The sequence below is a fragment of the Colobus angolensis genome, unplaced genomic scaffold (assembly GCF_000951035.1).
Source record: "Colobus angolensis palliatus isolate OR3802 unplaced genomic scaffold, Cang.pa_1.0 Scaffold322, whole genome shotgun sequence".
NCBI lineage: Eukaryota > Metazoa > Chordata > Mammalia > Primates > Cercopithecidae > Colobus > Colobus angolensis.
In genome coordinates this window covers 2,510,359-2,517,769 of record NW_012116511.1, presented here as the reverse complement: position 1 = coordinate 2,517,769, position 7,411 = coordinate 2,510,359, and positions in this window count along the sequence as shown.

Genomic DNA, 7,411 nt, shown 5'->3' with positions numbered 1-7,411 from the left:
TTCTTTCTTTCTTTCTTTCTTTCTTTCTTTCTTTCTTTCTTTCTTTCTTTCTTTCTTTCTTTCTTTCTTTCCTTCTTTCTTTCTTTTTTCTCTCTCTCTCTCTTTCTTCCTTTCCTTTCCTTTCCTTTCCTTTCCTTTTTTAAAACAGGGTCTTAGTCTGTACCCAGGCTGGAGTGCAGTGGCACAATCATGACTCACTGGAGACTCCTCAACCTTCTGGGCTCAAGCAATCCCTCAACCTCAACCTTTCTAGTAGCTAGGACTATAGGCATGCACCACCATACCAGCTCATTTTCTTATTTTTTAATTTTTTGCAGAAACATAGTCTCACTCTGTTGCCCAGGTTGGTTTCAAACTCCAGGGCTCAAGCAATCCTCTGTCCTCAACCTCCCAAAGTGCTGGGACTACAGGTATGAGCCACTGTGCCTGACCAGAATTTTTCTTGAATATGATATTCTCCTTCATTCTATTACACATAATTTCTCTAATCTTCATAATTTAGTTATCATTGAATTTCAGTCTATCTGATTCATATAAATAAAACCTGTCATTCCAAACATGATTTGTCCTGTTTACAAAACTAATCTAATAAGAACTGTATTTGATTCACTAGAGAATTCAGTATAGTGATGCCTCAAGTTATTGATACCTGCATTAATCAGGGTAACTAAGGCTTACTACTGGAACAAGTAATGCTGTAAATCTCATGGGCTTAACATAAAGTCTGATGTAGGTTTGGGTGGGGGCTTTCCTAGGGGGCTTACCTCTAAGCAATGACAAAAGTATGTAGGCTTTTTTCAGTTTTGTGGCTCTGCCATCTTTAAGTCCATCACTTCCTGCCTCAGCTATAAAAGAGAGAAAGAATGAACTATCAAATGAGACTTTTAGGACTATATCACATGTGGCTTCAACTTAACAGCAAGGATAGCCTGGGAAATGTCATCTTCCTGTGTACCTTCCCAAAAATAAAATGAGTTTGTGAATACATAGCATTTTCTTTATTACAATGTAGAATATCCAAGTAGAGATTGGATATTCTAGAGTGTAATAAAGAAACTGGGAAATTAGGATTTGGGCTGAATGTTAAGTCTAGCCTCTGAAGACAATGACAAGGATATACAGCTGATTAGTTGGATATTGGATAATAAAATCCATCGCCTAGGCCGGGCACGGTGACTCAAGCCTGTAATCCCAGCACTTTGGGAGGCCGAGACAGGCGATCACAAGGTCAGGAGATCGAGACCATCCTGGCTAACCCGGTGAAACTCCATCTCTACTAAAAAATACAAAAAACTAGCCGGGCAAGGTGGCGGGCGCCTGTAGTCCCAGCTACTCGGGAGGCTGAGGCAGGAGAATGGCGTGAACCCGGGAGGCGGAGTTTGCAGTGAGCTGAGATCCGGCCACTGCACTCCAGCCTGGGAGACAGAGCAAGACTCCATCTCAAAAAAAAATAAAAATAAAAATAAAAATAAATAAAATCCATCGCCTAAAGAAAGAGAATAGCAAATGATTAAAAACAGGATTTAAAGAATGGTTTTTACAATGAGGGACAATGATAGAAGCTTGTTGTGGTGTAGGCTTGTAGTTACCTCTTAATTTCCATTTTTTTTCTTCCTTTGTAACAAAACTCTGATTTTTTGCCTAACTAAAAGACTGTTGTATACCCTTCTTTATAGTAGGGTATAACCCCATGACTAATTTCACATATAAAAATGGAAAGTGGGTGCACATTAAAGAGTAGGTAGGTGGTCAATATACTTTTTCTGTCTCAATCCTCCCAACCTGCCCTCTTTCCCTTTATTTCTCCAAAATAACATGTTTGTTGTTTAATAGAGATGACATTGTCCTAATCTAAGGTTTAAGATTCCTGTACCTCTTAAGTCACATTTTGCCAAATTTTTATTCAATCGCTGAAGGCTCAGTTTGCCTCTGAAAGAAAAAATAAAAGAGCAAGCAAAATATTTCTGACTGTGAGTGCTCTTATATTGGCATCTTAGTGTGAGCTTAAGGGATATGTTAGCATTGACTGTTTTCTGTATCACCTCAGGTGTATTTTGTCTTTCCCATCTTGACTTCACTTACCTACTCAGTCTGACTAATGTCCTAGTAGTGGCAAGCATGTAGATGTCTAAAAACGTAGAAATTGAAAGAAAGAGGCTGTTTCAGGGCAGCATTTGGAAGTGACTATTGCATGGAGGCAGACCATATCTCTCTTCTCCTGCCAGAGGTTGGTGACCTTGGTGATGGTCTCTAGTCAAAAGCAATCCCATTAGTGAAAAAAAAAAACCAACACTGACAGTGACTGCCTCCAAATATTCTCCTGTCTGCTGCTATAGAATCTCCTAGTGTTTCCCATCTTGTCAATTCCTTTCCCTCACCTTTTTTACACTGAGTGAACAACTTTTATTTGAAGTGTTAGGTACTAACCCAGTTCTATCACCGTTCACCCTGCTTCTTTCCTTTCTTAAATGCTTCCTGATGTGTAACCCTCTGCAGCTAGTGATAAATTAGTTTATGTTTATGTTTCCTTAAGAAGTGAAACTGTTGTAGGTTGACCTATTACATAGAAGTACATACTCCTCAGTAGAAGACAACTTATGATTGTAGAAACTGGGTGTTTGGTGAGAATTTGCTACTTAACTGACTAATTAGGAAAAGGGGCACAGAAATGATTGAGACCCTCAAGTAGATACAGATTCATTTAAGTTGAGTGTACCGCTGCAGACATCATTTTGAATATCTGTATTACGAGTAAGTGGTGGAAATTCAAAGACAAGTCCATACTTTATGAAAGTAAGAGGACCAGAAATCTGTTTCCCTAAATCTGTAAGCATATCCTATAATTCATCAGAAACAGCAAATTCACAAACACAAAATTGACAGAAATATGTAAAACTTTTCCAACAGTTTGCTTCTGAATACATTAGAAAATGTGACAGAACATAGTAAATTTCTTATCATTTTATTTCCCAAGGGAAGTGCTAGGTTTCTAAATCCTAGAATACCATCAAATTATATTTTGAACTTTATTTCTTTTTGAGCTAGAATTTTAAAAGGTTACATGTTTTTTTTTGCAGAATATGTTCATCCAGTTACTAATAATGATGCTGAAGGAATGGAAATGTAATTTCTAGAAATCACTTACCACTTTTTAAAGTTTTATAGTTTGTGAACTGGAGTACTGAAGATTGAAGTATGATTTAATATCTGGTGGAAACAGGAGAGTTTATTATTTGTAGCTCTGATATTAGAAATTACTTGAGCTTTCTGTTACCAAACTTCACAAAATATATTTCATAAAAATGATTCTTAACTCAGGTCATATATTTTTAAAAAATTATTCTGAAAGGAATTAGATATTTGATATTGTAGCTGACCTAAATAAATTGGAGAAAGTTCTTAAACAATTATCTTTCATTTTCCCATCAATAAATGGAGTAATAATAATACCTAATTATTTATTGCACAGGAGTCTTGCAATAATTAATTAAAGCTTTAAAGTACTTTGAAGATGAAAACAATTTTATAGGCCTCATTATTAAAGGTAATTTTTTTATGGTAAATATTAACGAGTCAAAGTCCTTCATTTGGTCTTTTAAACTTGTTTTTAAATGCTCTATTCGGATCCATGTATTAATTTAAAAAGTTAAAAACAACACTTAGGAAACAGATATGAAATTCTGCTTTCAGTCTTGATGCTTCACTTGTGAAATCATGGGTGAGTTTTTTTTCTGAATTTAGTTTTTTTCATGTTTATACACCTCTTTCAAATACCACTGAGTGAGCAAGTATTGCTCCCAGCTCATTATTACAAAAAGGGGTTTGCCATGTTAAAGCTACTAAGATTTTTATTTTTCTGAAGCCCTTTACTTAATGCAAAGACAAAGTGTCATCTCTGATAACAATTCTGCATATGGAAAACATAAGATTATTCATCCATTTAAACATTTATTTAGCAAATGCTACAGCTTACAAAAGACATACGTATCCTTGGTAAATGGGAAAATATAGTAATATGTCACTTGCATAAAATTTTTATCCAGTGGAAGAATCAAGTAATTAAATTCAAGGTGGAAAGTGATTGGTGTAATATAGGTCAAAAGTCAGAATGGCAAACATTGAAATATTACAAAGAGAGGCATCAAATGTGCTTTTGGGCAGCACTCAATTTTTGTGTAGGTGATATCCTAGATGTACCTTATATTTAATAGGAAAGAAGGCAGTAGTGGTATTCTAGAACAGTGATTCTCAACAAGGGCAATAGTCCCCTATCCCCCATTCCTGGGACATTTATCAATTTCTGGAAATATTTTTGGTTGTCACAACTAGGGAAGTGCTACTTGCATCTAGTGGGAAGCTACTAAACACCTATGAAACACAGGACAGCCCACCACAACAGAGAACTTTCCAGCCCTAAATATCAACAAGACTGAGCTTGAGGAAGTCTGCTCTTGTGGGAAAACACAGAACTATCAAGGCACCAGATGGAGAAAGTACAGGATGTATATCAGAAATAGCTAGGAAGAAGTAGACTTTGAAGGTAACATTGAAAATGCTTTCGGATAGCCTTGATTATTAGATTAGACTACAGAGCTGACTCATTGAATCACTCCTGCACTGTGAGTCATTCAATAAACATTTATATCTCAGGCAATGGGGACAGAGAGATAGAAGATATAGATCCTGCTGTAAAGTTTATAATTTAGTTGGAGACAGTCAGATAAACCACCCACTGCGTGAACAAAGTGATATCTGTCAAACACCAATTCTACTGTGTCTTTATAAAGAGTTCAATTAAAAATAAATTTTGGAAAGAGTATGCACTACATACTTCTCCACACCTTGGAACTATATACAATCTTGTTTTGTGTATCAGTTTGCCTTTATTTCAGCCAGCATTTCTTTTGGCAGTGTACTTTTAATTTCCTTTTTTATAACAACTATTAGCAAGCCATGATGTATTGGATAGCTACCCTTACAGACTCACTCTAGACCCTTCTCCGTGCTCTTCCAGGCTCAGGATACTGATCTTCAGGAACTTTATGCTGAATGTCCCTGTGTTTGGTTGTTGACTGTGTTTGGCCCAACAGGGACATTTACAGGAGATGAGAGGGTGACAGGAGAGGGGTTGGGACATTCGGTCCCTCAACTCCCTCCTCCAGATAGCCAGGTCACCGCAGACTTGTTGCATCCCTCCACTGAAAGCCACACTCCTTTCAGATGCCCTTTCTTACAGAGCTACCCTGTCTGGGTCCTTATAACTGCTCCCTCTCCTTGTCTCTTCTACCTAAAGCTGGCAATGCTCCTCATCTGTTGTGAGCTGTATGCTGCTGCACTATCCCTCTTTGGGAAACTTCCTACACATTTGCAAAAATCCTTTATTAAGCACTCCTCAAGGTGCCAGTCTAGGATTCTCATTATTATGTATGGTGAACATGACTTGGGAAATGCTTGTGTAGTAGTTGCTTATAAAAAGAGTTCTGCATAGCAAGGAGTCCGAAAAGTTGAAATTTCATATTATGACTCACGCACCTCTATTGAAGAATGTATTTGTAGCTTATGTATTCCTGCATGTATGTATGTATCTGTATGTATGTATTTATTTTGAGATGGAGTCTCGCTCTGTTGTCCAGGCTGGAGTGCAGTGGCGCAATCTCAGCTCAGTGCAACCTCCACCTCCCAGCTTCAGGCAATTCTCCTGCCTCAGTCTCCTGAGTAGCTGGGATTATAGGCACCTGCCACCACACCCAGCAAATTTTTTTGTGTATGTGTACTTAGTAGAGACAGGGTTTTGTCATGTTGTCCGGGCTGATCTCGAACTCCTGACTTCAAGTGATCCACCTGCCTTGGCCTCCCAAAGTGCTGGGATTACAGGAGTGAGCCACCACGCTCAGCCTCATTTATTTTTAAATGTGGTTTAGTTGTTCCACAGGACCATTCTGATGTTCTCTATGTAATTCCATTTTTGCTATATTTGCTTTCAGTGAAAATTTAAGGTTTTGAAAAAGTGAAGTGACTCAAAAAGAGCCATGCTTTATTCTGGTAGATGGATTTCAAAGGAGGGAAGAAGGCACGAGGCAAGGAGACAAACCCAGATGTACATTTAATACTGGGTAATTAATACTTTATTCATTGTGTTTTATTTTATTTTAGAATTCTAGTGAACTGACGACAATACTTTTAAAACGCAAGATAATGATTTGAGGAGTTAGCAATGGCAGGAAAAGCATGAATGGAAAACGATTGTGCTATTACAGTGACAATGCCTGGAAACTCATTGAGTCTGACAGTGTAGAAAGATGATGTGAGATAGGCAGGGAAAAACAGTAGTAAAAATCCAAAATTTAATGTACAGAAACAACCTTGTCTGTGGCCATTGCACTCTGAACACGCTGATACCGTCTGATCTCAGGGGCTAAGCATGGTCCAGCTTGGTTATTATTTAGATGGGAAGAAACATCTTCCTCCCCAATTCCTTTTTAGTTACCAATTATATCTATTACTTTTATGAACGTTAAGAGTCTACATGGAGATTAGATTAGCACGCAGGGGTATGACAACCTTTTAATGGAGAAGGTAACTTCTGGTATCTATACACTGGAGAAAAGGTGATTCTTACAAGAAATGAACTGCAGATGCAGACCCAAATAGACTGAAGCAATAACTCTATTTCCCTCTTTTGATCTTTGAGGTATCTATATCAAAAAAATCTTCTTGGTGGTGGGGATATACCATATGGAGATGGGCCAAAGACTACAAAGAGAGACTTAGGTAAAATCTTGTCTTTGTATGAGGATTCTACTTGAATTCAATAGGCCTCTGTCCCCAAAGGAAAACAAAAAACCATATATATATATATTTAATAATATATGTTTTATTATTATATTAAAATGATATATATTAATATAATTAAATATATATATTTAAGTAAAGGTACACATTTTGGGGTTTTATTGGTTGTGGTTGTTCAGTTAAATTAATTTATCCTTACTGAGCACCATATATGCCAATCACTGTTATCCATTCTAGGAATGCACAAATGAATAAAATATGGTCCCTGTCTTTTATATTTTCTGTGAACTTTCTACTTGTGTCACAATGGTGCAATGGGAAAAGAAGAAATGGATAATTTATTCAACTTTTGATCAAAGAAAGACCCCCTCCTAGTTAGCATGGTGGTAGCAGGGATAATCTGTAAGGAACCCTAAATCTAGTGTGAGCCTCTGAAGAAAGTGAGGATGGTTAGAGTAATCTAGCCCTGCCTCCACATCAGGACATACTTTCCATGACCAGCCTGGGTGTGTCTTTATTTTTTTTCCGCATTAAAGAGGGTAGCATTTCCTTTTAGTTAATGTCCAGATTCCCCCCAGAAAGGTTATAATAATTGTAGTGTAACAAAGTTAGTATCAGG